This window comes from Petaurus breviceps, unplaced genomic scaffold (genome assembly GCF_028583685.1).
Source record: "Petaurus breviceps papuanus isolate PSGF00001 unplaced genomic scaffold, PetGlider_PUasm1.0 186, whole genome shotgun sequence".
NCBI classification, from domain to species: Eukaryota; Metazoa; Chordata; class Mammalia; order Diprotodontia; family Petauridae; genus Petaurus; species Petaurus breviceps.
The window spans coordinates 54,841,605-54,865,345 of record NW_027185798.1 but is presented as its reverse complement, the minus strand read 5'-3'; the positions used below and the strand labels follow the sequence as shown (position 1 = coordinate 54,865,345).

Genomic DNA, 23,741 nt, shown 5'->3' with positions numbered 1-23,741 from the left:
CACTAGGCACTCTGCTAAAGGTTGAGAATGAGGTAAAGACAAAAGAAAGTTTCTGCTCTCAAGTTCTTCACAGTTCAATGGGGGGAAATATACAAATAAATATGTGCAAACAAGTTATGTACAGGAAACTACTGTAGATAATCAACAGAGGGACATTATAATAAAGGGATATAGAGAAAGGTTTATTGTAAAAGGTAGGGTTTTAACTAGGACTTGAAGGATGTAAGGGATGCAAGGAGGTAGAGATGAGGAGGAAGGAGAAAGTTCCAGGCATGAAGGACATTCAGTGAAATTGACCAGAGTTATGTGATGGAGTTTATTGTCTGAAGAAGAGCAAGCAGGCCAGTGTCACTGGATCCAGAGTATGGGGATAGAGAGGATGGAGTAAGGCATAAGAAGAGTGGAAAGAGTGGGAAAGGAGAAAGGGAAAGATAGGTTATGAAGGGCTGCGAATGCCAAATAGGGTTTCATATTTAATTCTGCTGTTGGTAAGGAGCCACTGGATAGGAGCACAACAGCATAAAAAAATCTGTGTTTGGGAGTGATATGACTTCCATAATTTACATTCTATGGTATAGGTGATAAGGAGAGGGAATATGTGCATAGATACAAAAATACAAAGTAATTTGGAGACCAGAAGCACCAGCAGTTACATTTAGCTTAAAGCAAAGACTTTTTCTAACTGGGATCTTGCACTTCTGAAAGGCTTTAAATGTGATCCTACCAAAAAACTTGTGTCTATCTTAGGTAAATTTGGAGAAGTTTATCATCAAAGTGACTGTTTTTTTCTTTTTTTTAAGACACAAAAACTCAGAGTTTCTAACATGTGGAGGAGAGTTCAGTTGTAATTTGCATTGGTGGAAGTTGTTTTTGTCCTTCATGCTCAGAGAGGACCAAAATGATCTTATGATGTTGGGGTAATGTACAGTGTGTCCAACTGTGGCTGATCAGACCCATATAAGCTCAGAAGGCTCTACCATAAGTTGGGCACAAATAGTCTGCAATAGTCCCCACTGCCAATGGAGATGACTCTAAATGTATGCATCTTGAGTTTCTTTTGAGTTACTTTTATTCTGCTTTGCTCGTAGAGCACAGTGCATTCTTTGATGCAGTTATGCCATGCTGGATGGTCTTGTGCCAGTGTCCACCATGTCTCACAATCTCTCTTGAGAGAGACCTTGAGAGGGTTCTTATATTGCTACTTCTGACCTCCATGTGAGCAGCCCCTTTGTGTGAGTTCTCTGTAAAATAGCCTTTCAGGCAAATATACATTTTGCATTTGAACTATGTGGCCAGCACACTGAAGTTGTACTCTCTGCAGGAGAGTTTGAATTCTTGGCAGTTCAGTTTGAGAAAGGACATGTGTCCAATACCTTATTTTGCCAGGTGATCTTCCTAAGACAATTCAAATGGAAGTGTTCAATTTTTTGGCATGGCACAGGTAGACTGGGTTTCACAGGTAAGTTTGGTAGGAAGCCCCTCTTTTCTCCTACACCTTCTTTCAGAGCCTCACAAATACTGAGCTGGCTCTGGCAATGTGTGCATCAAACTCTTCATCTATGTATACATCCCTGGGAAGTATAATTTTGCAGATGATAAAACTGAGGCAAACAAAGGGTAAGGGTCCCAACAGCTAGTAAGTATCTAAAGTAGAATCTGAACTCAGCTCTTCCTGATTCTAGATGCAGCACTCTACCCACTGTGACACCTTGAAACATTCAGTAATCCCACTTGTATGCTAAACACAGTATGTGTCTATGTTGTGTAAGTAGGTTATGTGTCCATGTGGGTCTATCTAAAATATAGCTCAAAGGAAAGCCTAAATAGATAACTCTAGAGGCTTGTACAGAGCAGCTGGGTGATGCAGTGGATAGAGTTCTGGGTCTAGAATCAAGAAGATTCATCATCTGAGTTCAAATCCGGCCTCAGACACTTACTAGCTGTGTGACCCTGGACAAGTCATTTAACGCTGTTTGCCTCAGTTTCCTCAATTGCAAAATGAGCTGGAGAAGAATATAGAAAACCACTCCAGTATCTTTGCCAAGAAAACCCCAAATGTGGATATGAAGAGTCTGATACAACTTAAACAAATGAACAAGGAGAGGCTTGCCCACCAACCCCTCTACAAAAGAGATGTTGATTCCTGCCAGGAATAGAAACAGGAAACTCAGGCCATGAGGATAGACACTCTGCTCTCCTTATAGAAAAAAGATTATCAGGCTAAAATTATATTTAACTACTCCATTAAGTATTGCTAGTCTATGGAAAATAATTTTTAGTTTCAAGCTGAGCTGTTAATCAGTATCTCTTAATAAGGAAGAAGTGCTCCAATCTGCATATCTACGACTTTCGACTCCCTTCTCACTATTTGCTATTTACACAAAGACCACACGTGGCAAATAAACCCATTTATCTATGTCTATAGCAAACAGAAATCAGAGAAGCTACATATATGAGAATATACTAGATAATACACAGAGGGAATAGCATTTCAACTCAAGCAGGTTAGAGAATCTCAGATCTGAGCCTTGGAAAAATTCTCTGAAAGGTAAACTGAGGATAGGAACATGATCAAGTTGTCTACTGTTCTACATCTTAACTTCTTCCCAGAGTCTTCCTCCCATTTCAGAGACCATATGCTGATGAGAATCTGGAACTGCTTGTCTTCTCCCTCAAAGCTGAAAGCCAAAAAACCAAGATCTCTCTTATCTGTTATACCAATCAAACCACCAAAAAATCATTTTATAGAGCTAGAAAAAATTATAACAAAATTCATCTGGAAGAACAAAAGGTCAAGGATATCAAGTGAATCAGTGAAAAAAATATGAAGGAAAGTGGCCTAGCTATACCAGAACTCACACTGTATTATAAAACATTAACCATCAAAATAATCTTGTAGGGTTGGCTAGGTGGCACAGTGAATAGAGCACTGGCCCTGGAGTCAGGAGGACCTGAGTTCAAATCTGGCCTCAGACACTTAACATTTACTAGCCATGTGACCTTGGGCAAGTCACAACCCCAATTGTCCTGCTTTCTTCCCTCCAAAAAACCCAAAATCATCATCATCATCATCATCATCATGAAGAAATAGAGTGGTGGATTATGGAATAAAATTAGGTATATAATACATCGTAGTAATTTAGTGTTTGATAAACCCAAAGATCCAAATTTGGGGACAAAAACTAATTATTTGACAAAAATTGCTAGGAAAACTGGAGAACAGTATGGCAGAAACTAGGTAAAGGCCAACATCTCATACCATATGCCAAGATAAGGTCAAAATGGGCATGGGATTTAGACATAAAGGTTGATATTATAAGCAAATTAGGAGAGCATGAAATAGTTTACCTGTCAGATCTATGGATAAGGGAAGAATTTAGAAAAAAATAGAGAGCATTACAAAAAGTAAAATGGATAATTTTGATTTCATTAAATTAAAAACTTTTGTACAAATAGAACCAATGTAACCAAAATTAGAAGGAAAGCAGAAAACTGGGGAACTTCTTACAGCAAGTATCTTTGATAAAGGTGTCATTCCTCAACTATATAGAGAACTGAGTAAAATTAAATTTAGCTTTTCAAACCCAAAACTTCAGAGAATTTCAGTTTTTATATACCACTTGTTGTTTCTATCTTTAACTATATCATGAGCCTGATGTAAGAATCTAAAAACATTAATAAGTGTCTAACTGTAAAATGAACTCTTCTTTTAAAATTTTCAGACAGATACTTTAAAAATGGGGAAGGAATTTCACATTCTTTATAATTATTAACACAATTTTATAGAAAAAATCCTTAATCCAATTTTTAGAACTTATTATTAAAACATAATCAAACCTGAATTTTCATGCTAAATATGTTTGGAAGCCAGTCATAACACATATGTATATAGTTCATAGAGAAAAAAATTTAATAGTGTCTCAAAATTTGCCATTCCATTTCATTACAAATTTTTTTGCATCACATCTTTGTCTTCTGACTTTGTCTAAACTTTTCTTTGTCTTCTTTGACTTTGTCTTCTGACTTTGTCCCACATACACCTTTTGGAAGATATCATCCCTATTTATAATTTGACCACAAATCCAAACGAAAATTATAAGATTTTTCATACTTGCATACTATCAAAGTAACTCAAGAGATGTTCTAATATCAATCTATTAATTTGTAGATTTAGTATTGTACTTAAAAAACTACTACTGCTCACCTGCCCTAATTATAGAAATCTGCTATGAAAAGAAAAGGATGGACACAGTTACAACAATGTCAAAACTTGTCCCCTCAAAAACATAGACTGATCTGACATATACCATGACAGGGAAAAAACTCTCTTGGCTATGTTTGATTCCAGCCATGAGTCATATCTGATAGCTAATCATATAGCTACAGGGTATCAAAAGCCAGGCTGAGGACTAACCAGGGAAATTTATTTTTCAGAAAGAAAATAGGAGAGTGAGGAAATTGAGTCGAGGATCCTACCTTAAGCCATGCCACGATTATCCCCTCAAATTCTCCCAGGGATAGACATGTACCTGTAACAGTTCTAAGACTGCACCACATGTCATTTTCTACCATTGACTTCATGACAATTCAGTCATACCTGTAATCAAAACAATACTAAATAATAGTCCTAAGAGTTTTCACCTCAAATAGCAAAATTTCACTAATCACAACATGGGCTTTGAAAACTATTAATTTCTCATGTTTCCCTAACAGTTATATTTCCTTATAAATTAAAACTAATCTCATCCTAAGGTTTCAGACATACAGCAAATACCTGATAATTGACTCGTATTTAAACCACCCTAAACATTTTCATAATTTTTAGTGAAAGCCAAAAATTTTCAAATGAAAACTCATACTTTATTATAGTAAACCTAATATTATTATTTTAAAACAAAATATACCCCATTAAATATTTGTTTTCAAATACCTATTTTTATCACATTCCTTTGAAAACTCAATTCATTCTCTAACAGTACCCAGATAAAAATAGAAGTTATCTTTTTAACAACATTTCTGATACAATGGTTTTCCAGATTTCACAACAGAATTTAGAAATGCAACAGCAAATACAATATTATATATTTTAAAAATGAAACAAAACTTGTCAGATGGTATAAATTCAGTCAAATGCATTTCCAAATTCTCCTACGTAGAAATCCTCAATCTTATTACCTTTCATATTTTATACTAATCTCATCTAAAATTTAGTATAGAGTAACCAGGTATGAAATAATTGTATTTAATTAAAGAAATGTCAACATTTATATAGCACTTACTATATATTAATCACTGTGTGAAGCATTTCACAATCATTATATTATTTGATCCTCACAACAACCCTGTGAGGTAGGTACTATTGTTATTTTCCTCTTTACAGATCAAATGGAGGTACTTGCTTAAGATCTCACAACTAATAAATTTCTGAAACTGGAATATAACTCAGGTTTCCCTGCATTTTTTCAGCATTTTTTGTTGTTGTCCCACACATTTATTTGGAAACCTGATCTGAGATGAGAGTGGTTAACGGGGTCAGAGAAAGAAGGTTTCTCAGCTGGAGGAGTAGTAGGGGGTCTTTGAGGTAGGAGAGTCACATGTGATCTCTGAACTGGGGTGGGAGTCACAGGGGAGTCTCTGAGCTGGAGTCGGGGCTCAAGGGATCAGCTGAGTTGTGATAAGGGAGCAGGGAGTCTGTGATTTAAAAAACCTTTTTTCTCTTTTTACGGTCAAGGACGTGTTAATGAGGCAACTATAAAATGCAATTTTGAGTAAACCTTCTTCTGAACATAGGTTCTGATAAATGCGTTCTATTTTCTATTATCTTTTGCCTGCATAGCATTCTTAACTATGATTTCAGGGGGGATAATATGGCTTAGGTGGGTCTCATAAAGCTTCTGAATGATCTACAAGTCTTCTGTTGTTATTTACTCAGCCACTGAGTCACCAGATAATAGATTTATTTGTTTGTTTATTGCCTGAAAGGACCTCAGAAGCCATCTAGCCACATCTATCAGTTAAGAAAAATGAGGATAGTAAAGTTAAATGACTAACTCTACCAATTCTTCCCTTTGTCTATCCTAGGAGATCCTGTCAGCCTTGCTTTTATTTAGATGTGACTTTTTATGTATTCTAGCCTTGAAACCAGACTTGGATTCAAGGACACAAGTTCAAATCCTGCCTTAGAAATTTTATAGCTGTGTGATTCCGAGCAATTTGTTTAACCTCTCTGTCATAGTTTCCTCATCTGTAAAGTAGAGATAATAGCTCCTACCTCACAATATTGTTGTGAAGTTAAACTGAGATAATATCAATAAAGGGCTTTGAAAACCTTAAAACACTATATAAGCTCTAAATACTATTATTATTATTCAATTCTTCCAAAAATGTCACCTAATTGACCCATTATACAAAGAACTCATACAGAGTATTGTTAGATAAGTTAATATTTATAAAAACTGTGCTTCTTAGCATACTTTCCACATCACTCCTTACCAGTCACCCCTTTTCCCACAAGTCCATCATTTTTATTTTGGAAGTGAACTTAGGGTCATTTTTCTTTGTTTCATGGGTTGTCATGGTCAAAGATTTCACTGCCAAATAGCCAAGTTACTTGTGATGAATCTCTCCATATTTGATGAGGTTAATCTTTAAACAGTATAATCAGTCTATAGTACAGACTAAATTATATTTGTTTCTAGCTTAGTCAAATTTACCTTCCATTGAGCTACTGTCAAGCACTTAAGGAACCTCTAAACCCCAATGAGGCCTCGGAGTATGACTTTGCAAAGTAGTCTTGCTATATGTTCATTAATTATATGCCTTGTCAGAGTAACTGATTATAGTATACCTCTATTTAGCAAACATTATGGGCCATATATGTGCAAGGTATTATGCTAGGCTCTGGGAATGAAAGGATAAATAAGAACTCAATGCTTTTTGGTTTAGCATTTATAGAATGTATTTTCCCAAAGATTTTAGGAGCATATTTAGATTTTGCAGCATGGATAATATAATATTTATGAAACTTTTGAATTCTAAAATTCATTTACAAGTATTCCTAAAATATATTTGTTTCATTCCATTTTTTAAAATGCTAGAAATCTATGCACTTCCAAACTTTATTTTAAGTTTGAATTGTAGTACTTGTAGAGGCAATAGACTACAGAGGTCGGCAAAATTATGAATCTATCTGCCAAAAAAAACCCAGGACCTATATGACCACAACTACAAAACACTTTTCACACAAATAAAGTCAGATATAACTAATTGGAAAAATATCAATTGCTCGTGGCTGGGTTGAGCTAATATAATAAAAATGATAATTTTACCTAAATTAAATTACATATTTAGTGCCATACCATTTAATTTACCAAAAAAATGCTTTATAGAGCTAGAAAAAATAGTAACAAAATTCATTTGGAAGAATAAACAGTCCAGAATATCAAGGGAATTAATGAAAAGAAATGCTAGGGAAGGTGGACTAGCTATACCAGATTTCAATCTGTATTATAAAGCAGCAATCATCAAAACTACTTGGTACTGGCTGAGGAATAGAGGAGTGGATCAATAGAATAGATTAGGCACATGAGATTCAGAAGTCAAGACTATAGTAATCTATTGTTTGATAAACCCCCAAACGCAGGTTTTGGGGATAAGAACTCACTATTTGACAAAAACTGCTGGGAAAACTGGAATATAGTATGGCAGAAACTGGGCATAGACCATTATCTAACACCATATACCAAAATCAAGTCTAAATGGGTGCATGATCTAAGTATAAAGGTTGATACTGTAAGCAGTCTCCTAAAACAAGGAATAGTTTACCTATCAGACTTGTGGAGAGGGAAAGACTTTATGACTAAACAAAAATTAGAGAACATTATAAAATGTAGAATGGATAATTTTGACTACATGAAATTGAAAAGCTTCTGTACAAACAAAGCCAATGTAACCAAGATTAAGAGGGAGGTGGGAAATTGGGAAAGTCTTTACAACCTATGTCTCTGACAAAGGACTCATTTCTAAAATATACAGAGAATTGAATAATTTTATAAGAATACAAGTCATTCCCCAATTGATAAATGGTCAAAGGATATGAACAGGCAGTTTTCAGAGAAAGAAATTAAAGATATCTATAAGCACATGAAGAAATGCTCTCAATCACTATTTATTAAGAAATGCAAATCAAAAGGTACCACATCTCACCAGTCAGATTGGCTAAGAGGAAAAAACAGGAAAACGATAAATGCTAGAAAGGATGTGGGCAAATTGGAACACTAATGCATTGCTGGTGGAATTGTGAACTGATCCAGCCTTTCTGGAGAGCAATCTGGAATTATGCCCAAAGGGCTATAAATACTTTCATACCCTTTGATCCAGCAATACCATTCCTAGGGTTATATTGCAAAGAGATCAAAGAAGTGGGAGAAAGATCCATATGTACAAAAATGTTTATAGCAGCTCTTTTTGTGGTGGCAAAAATTGGAAATTAAGGGGGTGCCCATCAATTGGGGAATGGCTGAACAAGTTGTGTTATATGCATGTTATGGAATACTATTCTGCTATAAGAAACGAGGAGCAGACGGTCTTCACATTTACCTGGAGAGGCTTATACAAACTGATGCTGAGTGAGAAGAGTAGAACCAGGAGAAATTTGTACACAATTACAGATACAACGTATGTGTGATGACCAGCTTTGATAGACTGGACTCCTCTCAGCAATGCAGTGATATAAGTCAATCCCTAAAGACTCATGATGGAGAGAAATATGTGCATCCAGAGAAAGAACTAGAAAGAATTGAGTTTATATCCAGGTGGAAGCAAAATACCTGATCTTTTTTCTTCTCTAATTTGGTTTCATGTCCTCTTTACCATTTTTCATTCCAGCTGATACAATCTTTCTTTATAACCTGACTAATGTATAATGTGAAAGTATTTACAGATCCTGTACTTGACTATATGCCACCATGGGGGGAGGGGAGGGAGTGGGGACAAAATGTGAAATTCAAGGAATTGTGGAATTGAATCCTGTAAACTAAAAGGAAACAAATAAATTAATTAAAAAAATAAAATGCAGAAATCTCTGCACTTCCAAGCTTTATTTTAAGTTTGAATTGTAATACTTGTAAGAGGCTATAGACTATAGAGGTCAGCAAAATTATGAAAAGCTTATAATTATCTATATCTGAATTAAAATTTTAGTTTTGCCAAAAAGCATAAAGGATTAATTTCTGCTTAGTTCAAGCTTGTCAGGATTTCTATGTCTTTCTTGGTTGGGACAGAAACTGTCATACTTAGATAGCAGCAGATTTTCTATAAAATCCTATTTTTCATTCTAACATTTAGTTAAGTAAGTTAGCAAATGTTCTCATAAAATTTCAAGGCACAAACAACTTAAATATTTGTAGTAAGAGGGGATAGAGAAGTTAGATAACTAAAATCCACAGATAATCCAAATACCTAATGTTCAACATATTCCTTCCTTGCCATAATTTTTATCAGAACTGCTTCCAGGTGGAAAAATCTATTATTTTTGAGCTTTATTTCCATTTATTTTCATTGTTCATGATCTAGGACAAATGCTATAAAGAAAAAATGGAGAATTTAAAAAGTTAGGAAATAGATGTTTTAAAAGTGAAGGTTACATATACACATACCTACATATGAATGTACATATACATTATAGGTTATATATTATATATGTAGATATTTACTATATATTATATATAGTATATGTGCTGATACTTACTATATATCATAGATTATATGTGCTTATCTATACATATATTCATATATATACATATATAGCCACTTCACTTTCACAACTCATTGGGGTAGGCATCATTATTTCCATTTTATTAACGAGGAAACTGAGACTTAGAGAAATAAAGGAACTTAGAATCCCTAGCGTCAAGGTCTTAAAATCAGGTTTTTATTGATTACACCACACACACACACACACACACACACAAACACACACCCCAAACACACACTCTGACCAATGCCTCTTCTAAACTGCCATGTTATCTTGTATGCATTTTGAATTTACTCAGATGTGTAATGGGGAACTGGGCTAATGAGAACCCAATTTCAAGAGTGTATACATTATCTGCATTCACATAGATTCTTAATGAGACTGCTCCTGAAAATATGTGATAGAAAGATGCCTTTCCTTCTGATTCAAAGCAGGTATAGATATCCTTTGATTACTTCCTGTTCTTTATGTTGATACTTTTAATTGGCTACTGAGCCAAAATGGAATAGGCATACAAATGTATGAATGAGAAGAATAATGTTTTTCCCTGGCTATTTTTGAGTGAGGAGGAAGAAGCAGCAGTGTAGTACTCTGAGTGCAGAGAAAATGTAGCAGTAGTGGCCAACTGCCTGCTGCTATTTGCCTCATCTCCCCTCTCAGCCACAACATAACTGTAAACACATATCTTTCTTTCTCTGTTTTATTTTGTCTTAATCTTAAGTGGCTTTTAAGTATTAGAGACAGAAAGGACTAAACTACAACTTTGTGAGCATCAAAAGGTTAGAAGATTCACTAGAGTTCCAAGCATGGGAGTCCAAAGAGGAATGTGCTGATAGCCACAGCAGATGTTAGCAAAAAGCCAATCTCATAGAATAATCTGATTGACTCAACTCAGCAGTGAAATGATCCAGAAGTTCTGATTTCATTTCTTGAAAATAAGGAGCAACTCCCCCATCAACTACTTTAACTTTGAGGCCTCTCTTCCCAGGGACCAAGGTGATAAAGGACATTGTGGTTATAGTTAAAAGGTGTAATATCAGGGGCGGCCAGGTGGCTCAGCTAGTAAGAGCACCGGCTCCCATGTCGGGATGACCTGGGGATCAAATCCAGGCTCAGATACTTAGCACCACACCCAGAAATAACTGGCCGTGTAACCTTGAGCAAGTTACTTAACCCCAATTGCATTAAAAAGGGGGTGTAATAGCAAGCAAACAAGTACTTAGAACTTTGTTTCATTTGAGCCTTGCCTGTGATTATATCAAGTCTTTGTTAAGAAACAGAACTTGTGAAACCCACAGTAGGAGGGACTTGCCAAAGATAGGAACAGGAAGGATGTAAAAGGTGGGCCAAATAAGGAGGAGCTAATGACTATATAAAAGCAGAAGCACAAGCTGGGAGGGAGCAGAACAGCGAAGGGAACACTCCTGGTGTCTGGCACTCTGTTTGCCTGTTCTGTTTGTGTTGATTTGTGTTTGCAATACTTTGTACAGAGACCCTGGGACTTTACTGGAAGCCCTGAAAGACAATTTTCTTGTTGTCTGTTTACAGAAGTCTTGGAGGAAGGTTTCAGAGGTCCTGGAACTATACTGATGATTTGTGTTGAGTTCTCAGACCTTGTTTGTGGATCTGTGTTGATCTCAGAGGCAGATAGTAAATTGATGATGGTGCCAGCAGTGTGTGAATTTTATTTTGGCTCTCTTAAGTTTTGTCTCCCCAGAAACAGAAACAGCAAAGGACTTAGGTGGACTAGACACTGTGAGCTTCAATATGGAATGTAAGATGGATGAGGAACTGGACAAGGAGCTGAGAGCTGCCTGCCTGTGAATCCAGGTGACATTTGGGTACATTCAGCCAAGAGCTGGACCCATGGAAAGAAGTAGTTTGACTCTTGGGACATAAACTACCAGTTCAAGTTAAGACTGGGAGAGTGAGCTTAAAACTTGAAGTTCATATATAGATATATTTTTTCACCTTATAAAATGTATATTCCCTGTGGGGGGAAAATGATTTAATTTTGTCTTCCTGTCCCAAGGTTCTAAATATATATGTAATGTCTAAATAAATATGTTATAGATGCTTATTAATTGAATAATTCATTTGGCTCTGGCTTTTAATTCCATTTTGTTTTTTGGGAGGAATTATTCTTGCAATGCAATAATTGTTGCATTGTTTGTCAAACTCAGTCTTTTAAATCTTTTGCTTTGATTTGTAGATACTTCATATGTTCTTCTAATTGTGTTGTCTCTTAACTTGACTATAATATTTTGGATGAATCATTGAACTTTTTAAAGTCCTTTCTCCTCTATTCTCATCTTTAGGTTAATGACTCCTTTGCAAATATTTTCTAGTTGCTTTTTTTCCCTCAATCACTAATCCTTCTTCTGAAATTTTCATAAAGAGCTCCAATTTTACCCCTTCACTTATCTTTTATTTCTATTATTATACTTTTTAACTCCTCTAGTAGTTCTCATACCCATTCTATTCTCTACTTTATTATTTTCTTGTTCTAAAGACTTCTCTTTATATTGTTAAATCCATATAATTTCCTTATTGAGATAATGGATGGAAGGTTGGTGGTGGAGACCTGAGTTCAAATTCTACCTTTGATTCTTACTAGCCAGTTGACCACAAACAAACCAATTCACCTCTCAATATCCCAGAAAACTCTCTGTAATTACGAGAAAGTATTCCAATCCATATCAGTGGGTGGAGTTTCCCCTTTAGGAGCTCTATATATTAATGAAATCATAGATTCAGAACCAAAATAATCATTTATTATTATTTTTTCTTTTACCAACTCCTTTCTTCAGCTGCTCTGATGGGTTTTCTGTGTTTATTTCCTTTTGAAGATTTCTAGAGCTTTTCCCTCATCTTTTGTTATTTTTCTTTTATACTGTCACTTTTTTGTTGTTTGTGTTTCCAAGGTTAGGGGATTTGGTCTGGGGAAAAGGTAATAATCTCATCAGGTACTTTCAAGAAAAGAAAATGAAATATCAAAGTTTATAGCATCTCTGGGATACCTCTTATTTGTCTAGCTTCCTTCTAGTTCCTCATATTCTTTACTGCTGCCACTTCTCTACCTTTAGTTCTCTGTAGCCTCTATTATCTAGTCTCTGGTTCTTACTGTTCCATCTTCCAACCTTCACTTCCTCTTTGCCAGCATTCAACTCCTCTCTCTCTCTCTCTCTCTCTCTCTCTCTCTCTCTCTCTCTCTCTCTATCTCTCTCTCTCTCTCTCTCTCTGTCTCTCTCTCTCTCTCTTTCTCTTCCTCTCCGCATTTAGTATTATTTTAAGGCATAACTGGCTATTTGGACTATCTAATACCGAAATAATGACATCACCCCTCTACCACCAGCCCAACCTATCTCCCATTTCACCACTTTATACAACCTCACATGCATGCTTACTTAGCAAAAGGTGATCCTTTACTAATGAAGTACTTTGGGAAAAATTAGGAGTTAACTAGTTTTATTTCAAATTATGTACATTAAACAATATTAATGTGGCACTCGTTTTAAAATGTGGATGGACAGCATAACAAAGTGGAAAAAGATCTGAACTCTTTTTTGGACTTATGGATTCTTCTATTGGGTTACAAAATAAGAAATCTATAAACATTAAAACATAATGGTTTGTATCAATTGTTCAATTGATACCCAAATCTAAGAAGCATGTTTTATATGCAACTGTGAATAGTAAGAATCAAAATATGATAGTATAAAGGAATAAAATAATTTTGTGATGATAGTTGGTGATTGGTTAGTTGTAATCTATATGGAATGGGAGGAACTTTAGTGGGTTTTTTGTTTAACTTTTATCTTACATATGAAGACACTAAATCTTAGAGAACTGAGATAGCTTTCTCAGGATTCCAAAGGTCATAAGCAATAGAGCTGTCATTTGAAGCCAGATCCCCTAGTTTCCAAATACAGGGACCTCCTCTAAGGCATGCTAACTCTGGGAAACACCAACCTCTTCATGGCAGAATGGCTGTTGACTTGGTTGTCTTGCCAGTATCTGTGAGGAAGTGCCAGGGTGATCTGTTTCTGGTCAATTTTCTCCACAGCTCCAGAGCTCAGGTACAAAACAGAAAAATAATGTCCTATATAACACGTAAGAAACAATGGTGACCACCTCTGCCTCTGCATGTTAATTAGGACATAATTAACTGCATGGAGTATTGGGCTCAAACACTAATAATCCTGAGAAACCCAGCATAGATTTAAGAGGGTGAGAGAGAAAGAGACAGAGAGAGAGACAGACACAGACATAGACACAGAGAGACAAAAACAAAGACAGAGATATCAATCTGGTCCCTGGGCTGATACATTTTAAAATTTTGTGATTTTCTGATATCTTCTCTATGATTTATGAATTTTATTGGAAATACTTATTCAAATATAAATACTATATTTCAATGAATCCAGGATATCATTAATTTGGTACTTCTGATTGTTCAGATTGTGATCTATCCATGCCATTTGATCCTGTGAAATATTTATCCATATCTTCAGATGCAATGTTAATGGATGATCTATACAAAGAATCAAAGATGTTCTCTATTTTTAACATTCTCTGGGTAGCAGTGTGGAACTTGAATGGTCCATCTATTATGCCTCCATTGTGATAAATGATCAACCTCACCCTCCATTTCTGCTTGTCTGTTTCCTAGATGATATGTTTTATGCCACTTCTTGTGTGCATCAATGGATAACATGCCTCAATATTTTTATTCCAATGATTACCTTTCTAGTCATAAAAAAATTATAATTCTCTAGAGATTGTGATGTTTCATTATTTCATCCATTTAAAACCAAAAGAATATTGTTGCAAAACCCCCAAACTGGCTTAGATTTGACACTGAGAAAAGAGTAAGGAAATCCTGGTAGTAACAAAAAAAGTCACAAAAGAATTAGATTGGAAGAGTGGTGCCAATAGCTTGGGTCACATTCAAAAAATTTTTTTAGAAGTTCTGTCATATTCTTTACCCAGACTAGATAGCAGGAGGCAAAAGCATTGGCCAAATTGGGGGGAAAAATTCCCCGAAGAAAACAACTCCTTTAAAAGCAAAATTGGCCAAATGGAAAAGGAGATACAAAAGCTAACTGAAGAAAATAATTCCTTAAAAGTTAGAATTGGGCAAATGAAAGACAACAACTCTATGACTCAAGAATTAGTCAAACAAAATCAAAAGAATGAAAAAGTAGAAGAAAAAGTATAGTACTGCAAGATTAATGGAATATATGATCTTCCCAGTCCATTAATAGGCCTATGTGATCACATGTGTCCCATTTTCCCCTTGGAACAGGGGCCATGGTCCCATGTCTAAAGGTACACAGGTATTTCATTCACAGATGTCTTGCTGCTTTGAGCTCCAGCCCAGTTCACAACTGTGACATATCCTGAATCCCATAGAGCCCATCAGGTGAAAACTATATATATTCAGGAAGATTTATATTGCCTTGGAGCAATTTCAAATATAAGCTTGCTTAGGGGGAAGCTTGCTTACAGGGAGGCTTGCTTGCAGAAAGGCTTTCACATCTTTTGGTACTGAACGAATTAGGCATTGAATCACATGAACTGTTATGTCTGCTGGCTCTGAATCTATTAGTGAAAACTATATAGGGGTGGCTAGGTGGCACAGTGAATAGAGCTCTGGCCCTGGAGTCAGGAGGACCTGAGTTCAAATCCGGCCTCAGACACAACACAAAAACTAGCCGTGTGATCTTGGGCAAGTCACTTAACTCCAATTGCCCTCCAAAAAGCAAAAAACAAAACAAAACAAAGCACTATATATATACTGGGAGGTTGGTATTTTACTTTGGGGCTCACTCATGGGAAGAATGTTTCTTTGTAATTTGGCCAGACAAGACTCTGGGTGGCCATTTATAAGGAGCCCCCTGGCTTTCCTAAACCCAGATGTTGTTGTTCCCTGGTCTGGTGTTTAGTCAGCTGGAGCCTTGTCTACTGATTTCTCTCAAGGATATTCACTTCGTTCTATGTACCTGTACTTATCTATCTATTAATTAAAATGAGATCATTAACACCTTTAAAGATGTCTTTCCTTTAGAAAAGCAGGTCAAAAGCAGGTCCTTTAGAAAAGCACAAGGAACCTGTGCTAGCAGCCTACCCTGTGCTGGAGTGGTTGCTACTACAAGTACCTGGCTGGAAAAACACTGAAAATGGAACATTGATTGAGGAGACATAATTTAAGATTTACTGGAATATGTGAAGGCCCTGATTTAAACAAAAAGAGCCTGGACAGCATCTTTCAAGAAATTATCAAGGAAAAGTGAGGTGATATCCTAGACCCAGAAGGTAAAATAGTAATTGAAAGAATCCACTCCTGAAAGAGATAGCAAAAAGAAAAGTTCAAGGAATATTGAAATTCCAGAATTACCAGGTGAATGAGAATATACTACAAAAAGGAAGAAAGAAACAATTTAAATATCAAGGAGCCACAGTCAGGATTAAACAGGACTCAGCAGCTTCTATTAAAGGATCAGAGGGCTTGGAATATGATATACTAGAATACAAGGGAGCTTGGATTATAACCAAGAATCAACTACCCAGAAAAACAGAGAATCATCTTTCAGGGGAAAAGATGGATATTCAAGGGAATAGAGAACTTTCAAACTTTCCTGCTGAAAAGACCAGAGCTGAACAGAAAATTTAATCTTCAAATACAAGACTCAAGACTTTAAGGGAATCATAAAAAGGTTAACAAGAAAGAAAAAATGTTACTCAGTAATATTAAATTGTTTACATCCCTGCAAGGGAAGGTGATACTGGTAACTCTTGAGAAATATGTCTCTATTAGGGCAGTTAGAGGAAGTATACATAAACAGAGCATGTGGGTATAAGTTTACTTTGATGTGATGAAATAAAAAAAAAATTAGGGGTAAGGAAAAAGGGATTGTACTGGGAGAAGAGGAAAGAGGGAGGCAGAATAAGGTAAATTATATCACATGAAGAGGCAAAAAAGACCCATTAAAAATTGGATTTCACTCAAAGAGTGAATAACATACACACACAGTAGTTGGGTATAGAAATTTATCTTACCCTATAGGGAAGTAGGAGGGGAAAGAAAAGTTGGTGGGGGAGCAACTGATAGAAGGGAGGGTAGATTGAGAGAGGTGCAGGTCAGGAGAAAAATACTAGTGAGGAGAGACAGGGTGAAAGGAGAGAAAAGATTATAAATGGGGGAGGGGGATGTGTTATAGGGAAACACACAATTAGTAATCATAACTATGAGTGTGAATGGGATGAACTCTCCCATGAAATGGAAGCAGAGAGTAGGGTGGATTAAAAACCACAATCTTATAATATGTTGTTTATAAGAAACACATCTGAAGTAGAGAGGTACACATGGAGTAAAGGTGAAGTAAAAAAAGCAAGTTTGGGGCAGCTAGGTGGCATAGTGAATAGAGCACAGGCCCTGGAGTCAGGAGGCCCTGAGTTCAAATCTGACCCCAGACACTTAATACACACACACACACACACACACATACACACACTAGCTGTGTGACCTCGGGCAAGTCACTTAACTGCAACTACTCTGCCTTCCCCCCTCCAAAAAGAAAAAAAAAAGCAAGGTTAGCAACCTTGGTGTCAGACAAAGCAAAAGCAAAAATATATCTAATTAAAAGAGATAAGGAAGGAAACTACACCTTGCTAAAAGGTACCATAGACAATAGAGTAATATCAATAATAAACATATGCATCAAATAGTATAACATTCAGATTCTTAGAGGAGAAGTGAAGGGAGTTACTGGAAGAAAGAGACAGCAAAACTATACTAATGGGGGACCTCAACCTCCCCTTCTCAGAACAAGAAAAATCAAACAACAAAATAAGAAAGAAATTAAGGGGGTGAATAGGATTTAGTAAAAATTAGATACAATAAATCTCTGACAAAACTGAATGGGGATAGAAAGGAATATAGCTCTTTCTCAGTGGTACATAGCACCTATACAAAAATTGGCCATGTATTAGGGCATAAAAACTTTACAATCCAACATGGGAGGATAGAAATTTGAAGTAAAAAAGACATCCTTTTCAAATAATGATGCAATAAAAAGTATGTATAATGAAGGGTCATGGAAAGATAGGCTAAAGACAAATTAGAAACCAAACAATCTAATCCTAAAGCATAAGGGGGTCAAACAACAAATTATGTGAACAATCAATAATTTCCTCAAAGAAAATGACAATAATGAAACAATATACAAAAACTTATGGGATATATCCAAAGCAGTTTTTCATGGAAATTTTATATAGCTAAATGCTTACATGACTAAAACAGAAAAAAAAATGGAGTTCAATGAATTAGGAGTGCAAATAAAAAAAGCTAGAAAAAGAATAAATTTAAAATCTCCAATTAAATACCAAATTACAAATTCTGAAAATCAAAGGAGAGATTAATAAAATGGAAAATAAAAAAAATTTCAAACTAATAAATAAAACTAAGGATGGATTTTATGAAAAAAATAAAATAAACATTTAATTTGATTTTATAGAAAGACAGAACATTAAATTACCTACATCAAAAATGAAAAAGGTAAATTCACCACCAACAAAGAAGAAATTAAAACAATATGCTTTTTGCCAAACTGTATGCCAATAAATTTGACAATCTTGTGAAATGGATGAATATTTTCAAAAATATATATTGCTCAGATTAACAGAAAAGGAAATAAAATACTTAAATAACCCCATATCAGAAAAAGAAAATTGAATGCTCATCAATGAACTCCCTAGGAAAAAGTCTCCAGGGATAGATGAATTTACAAGTGAATTCTATCAAACATTTAAAGAACATTTAATTCTAATACTATATAAACTATTTGGGAAAATAGGTGAAGAAGGAATCCTACCAAATTCTTTTTATGATACAGATATGATATTGATACCTAAATTGGGAAGAATCAAAACAGAGAAATAAAATTATAGACCAATCTCCCTAAGGAATATAGATGCAAAAATTTTAAATAAAACATTAGCAAAGATATTACAACAACTTATCACAAAGATAATACATTATGACCAGACAGGATTTATGCCAGGAATGTAGGGGTTCAATATTAGGAAATACTAGGAAAACTATCAGCATAATTGCCATATCAATAACAAAACTGACAGAAACCATATGATTATCTTAATAGATGCAGAAAAAGCTTTTGACAAAATACAATACCCGTTCCCATTAAAAAGACTAAAGAGCATAGGAATAAATGGAATCTTCCTTAAAATGATAGATAGCATCTATCTAAAACCATCAGTAAGTATTATATGTAATGGGGACAAGCTAGAAGCATTTCCAATAACACTGGAGGTGAGAAGTAACACTGCTATTACTCAATATTGTACTAGAAATGTTAGCTTTAGTAAGAAAAAAATACTGAAGGAATTAGAATAGGCAAAGAAGAAACAAAGTGTAAAGCCAAGCACGAGCAGCTTTCCAGAGGAATACTGCTGTGAACAGCTTCAAGATTCTGATTACATAGTATAGTGAAATCTCTATTCATTCAGTAACAAACTAAGGCAAAACATTCACAGAAATCAAAGTACAGCATTCACAATGATATGAAATAACATCACTAAAATGGCCACATAGTTTTCACCAAAGTGGCCACATAGTTTTAAACAAAGTACAATCATTTAGTACCTCAATCATTTAATAAGTCCTTAATTCAATGCCTCCTTAATGGACACAAAATACAAAGGTCAAAGTTCTCCACCTCTAGATCACAGTAAATCATAATCTTCTCAGTCAATATCAGGTACACAAGAAGAGATCTTTTCATCTTGACTCAAGGTTGGCTCTCAGATTCCATGGTTCCTTTTCCATGGTCCCAGCTCCTGCCCAAATCTATCCAACTGTCACCTGGATTCAAAGGCAGATAGCTCTCAACAACTTGTCCAGCATCTTGTCCAGCTCCTCATCCAGTTCCTTACCTAGTTCCCATTCCATACTGAAGCTCACAATGTCCAGTCCACCTCAAATCCTTCATACTTCCTGTTTCTGGGAAGACAAAGCTTAACAGCCAAAGCACCATTCATTCACATTGCCAGCACCAACATCAATTCACTATCTGCCAATGAAATCAACACAGACCCTCCAACAAGGTCTGAGAACTGAACAAAAATCATCAGTATAGAAATCAACAATACCAACAAACAAGATCCAAGAGGTTAATACAAATCATCAGTAAAGTCCAAAAAAACCCTCCTCCAAGACTTCTGTATATAGACAACCAGAAAATCCTATTTCAGGGCTTCTGTAGAAAATATCACAAACAAACATCAACACAGACAGAACAGACAAACATAAAGTGCCAGGATACCACAAGTTTTCTCCTTCTCCACCACAAGAACTCCTTTCTCCATTCTGCTCTCTCATCATTTATCAGTTCTTGTTGCTGGCAATTCTGGCTGGCTCTCAGAAATTCTTAGCAGCTCTGGCTGGCTCTCAGAAGTTCTCAATTTGGTTCTCAGAAGTTCTCTCTCTATCTCTGTCTGTCTGTCTCTGTCTGTCTGTCTCTCTCTCAGCAATTCTCATTCCTGGCAGTTCTGACTGGCTCTCTAGCTTGGGCTTTTCTTTATATATGGTATTAGATCCTCCCTCTTCCACCCCTTCCTGTTACATCAGCAACTTCCTCCCACTGTGGGTTCACAAGTTCTGGATATTAATACTTGACACAATTATGAACTTGAAACAAGGTGCTATGTACCTGCTTGATTGCAAATGCAAGGGGCAAGGAAGATCTTCAAATTCCCATTACCATTACACAAAGTTTCACTCTTTGCAGATGATATGATTATATACTTAGAGAATCCTAGAGAACCAGGTAAAAAAAACTACTTGAAATAATAAACAAATTTGGAAAAATTGCAGGATATAAAATAAACCCACATAAATCATTGGCATTACTGTATATTACTAACAAAGCCCAACAGCAAAAGAGAGAAAGAGAAATTGCATTTAAAGTTACTGTAAATATTATAAAATATTTGGGAATCTACCTGCCAAAGCAAACCCAGGAATTATATGAACACAATTATAAAACCTTTTCACACAAATGAAGTCAGATGTAAATGATTGGAAAATATCAGTTGCTCATCGGTAGGCTAAGCTAATATAATAAAATTGACAATTTTGCCTAAATTAAATTACTTACTGGGTGCTGTACCAATCAAACTACCAAAAAATTATTTGATAGAGCTAGAAAAAACAACAACAAAATTCATCTGGCAGAACAAAAGATCAAGACTATTAAGGGAAGGGTAGCTAGGTGGTGCAGTGAATAGAGCACCAGCCCTGGAATCAGGAGGACCTGAATTCAAATCCGGCCTCGGGCACTTAACACAAAAACTAGCCATGGGACCTTGGGCAAATCACTTATCACCCCAACCTCTAAAAAGCAAAAAATAAAAAAGAACTGAGAGCTTAATTAAAAAAAAGAAGAATATTAAGAAAATTAATGTAAAGAAATGCAAGGGAAGGTGGCCTAGCCATACCAGATGTTAAATGTGTTATAAAGCAGCAATCATCAAAACTGCTTGGCACTTGCAAAGAAATTGAGTGATGGAACATTGGAACAAGTTAGGTAAACATGACAAAATAGTCATACTATAGTCGTCTACTGTGTGATAAACCCCCAAGCCCCAGTTTCTGGGATAAGAACTCATTATTTAACGAAAACTACTGAGAAAACTGGAAATAGTATGGCAGAAATTAGTCATAAACCAACATCTTACATTGTATACCAAGATAAAATCAAAGTGGGTATAAAATTTAGATATAAAGGATGATACTATAAGCAAATTAGGATAATAAGGAATAGTCAGATCTATGGAGAAGGGAAGAATTTATGACCAAGCAAGTGAGAATATCATAAATGCAGAACAGATCATTTTGATTAGAGTACATGAAAAAGCTTTTGCACAAACAAAATCAATGCAACCAATATTAAAAGGAAAGCAGGAATCTGGGACAAATTTTTTACAACCAATGTTCCTTATAAAGGTCTCATTTCTAAAATATATAGAGAACTGCATACAATTTATAAGAATACAAATCATTCTCCAATTGATAAATCGTCAAAGGATATGAACAGGCAGTATTCAGAGGAAGAAATTAAAGCTATCTATAGTGATATGAAAAAAATGCTCTAAATCATTGCTAATTTGAGAAATGCAAATTAAAACAACTCTGAGGCACCACCTCCCACCTTTCAGCTTGGCTAATATGGCAAAAAATGAAAATGATAAATTGAGAGATGTGGGAAAAACTGGAACACTAATACATTGTTGGTGTGGTTATGAACTGATCCAATTATTCTGGAGAGCAATTTGAAATGATACCCAAAGGGCTATAAAAACTGTGCATACCTTTGATCTACAACACCACTCAGATTATAGTAACATTTTTCTATTAATTTATCAATTTATGATTTAAAAAAATTTTTTTGAGTCCCAAACAACTAGGTTTGTCTCCCAAAGATATAAAAAAGGGAAAAGGATCCACATGTACAAAAATATTTATAGCAGGTCTTTTGTGGTGGCAAAGAATTGGAAATTGAGGGGATGCCCATCAGTTGGAGAATGGCTGAACAAGTTGTGGTATATGAATGTATGGAACATTATTGTTCTATGAGAAATGATAAGCAGGCAGATTTCAGAAAAACCTGGAGAGATTTACATAAACTGATAACTGAGTGAAGTGAGCACAACCAGTAGAACATTGTACACAGTAACAGTAACATTGTGCAATGATTAACTATGATAGACTTAGCTTTTTTCAGCAAAAGAATTCCTAAGACTCATGATGGAAAATGTAAACTATATCCAGAAAAAGAACTATGGAGTCCACATACAGAGTACTTTCACTTTTTTGTTTATTAGTTGTTTTTTTTCTTTCTCATGGTTTCCCCCTTTTGTTCTGATTCTTCTTTCACAACATGATAAATGTGGAAATACACTTAACATGATTGTATATGTATAATGTATATCAGATTGCTTGCTGTCTTGGGGAGGGTGGAGGGAAGGGAGAAAAATTTGGAACTCAAAATCATACAAAAAATGAATGTTGAAAACTATCTTTATGTGCAACCAGAAAAAAAATACTATTAAGGAAAAAAAAGAAGAAATAATTAGCAAGATGGTTTCAGTAAAACCTAAGAACACTTAAAAGAATCAATACAAAGAGAAGTGAGTAGAACCAGGAGGACATTCTATACAGCGACAGTAATATTGTAATGATGATCAACTATAAAAGATTTAGCTACTCTGATCAAAACGAATGATCCAAGACAATTCCAAAAGACCCATGATGAAAAATGCTATATCTACCTCCAAAAAGAGAACTGATGAACTCTGAGTGCAAATTGAAGCATATGTTTTTCACTTCTTTATTTTTCTTGTTTTTATGTAACATGTTCAATGTTAAAATATGTTTTGCAAGATTTAACATCTATAACTATATCACACTGCTTGCCTTCTCAGTGGATGGAGGAGGGGTGGGAGGGTAGAAGATGATTTGGAACTCAAATTTTAAAAAATGAATGTAATAAATAAAGATAAGTAAATAGAAAAAAATGCTTCCTATAGTCTGTGTGGTAAATTAACATATATGAGATATTAAAAGAAACCTAGGAAAACCTAAAAAAAGAAAATATGCATGTGCTTTGATAAAAAAGAAAACTGTTCAAGTCAGCAAATATTTAGGTATTAGTTTCAAAAGGGAAAAATATATTTGTAAGGAAGTAGTAATGAGTGAGTGAATAAATATTTGTTAAATATCTACTATGTGCCAGGCATTATGAGTACTGGGAATAAAAAGAAAGATTTAGACCTTGGGCAAGTGTAATGTAATGCCAAAAGAAAGGCAACTTCCCAAGGTTCAGAATACCAGCATAGGTGCTCTCCATTTTATTCAGTAACAAACCCAGAACAGAGAAGATCAAAACATGACATCATTCAAAAT

At 35.2% G+C, this 23,741-nt stretch overlaps 1 long non-coding RNA gene across 1 annotated transcript in view; it reads right to left on the bottom strand.

Annotated features, from left to right (window-relative positions):
* Positions 1–4,404: 4,404 nt before the first annotated feature.
* LOC138162934 (uncharacterized) overlaps positions 4,405–23,741 on the bottom strand; it is a 79,412-nt gene continuing 60,075 nt past the window's right edge. The window contains exon 4 of the long non-coding RNA XR_011168752.1: positions 4,405–4,597. This is a non-coding gene — a long non-coding RNA (uncharacterized lncRNA). The remainder of the gene's footprint in view (positions 4,598–23,741) is intronic.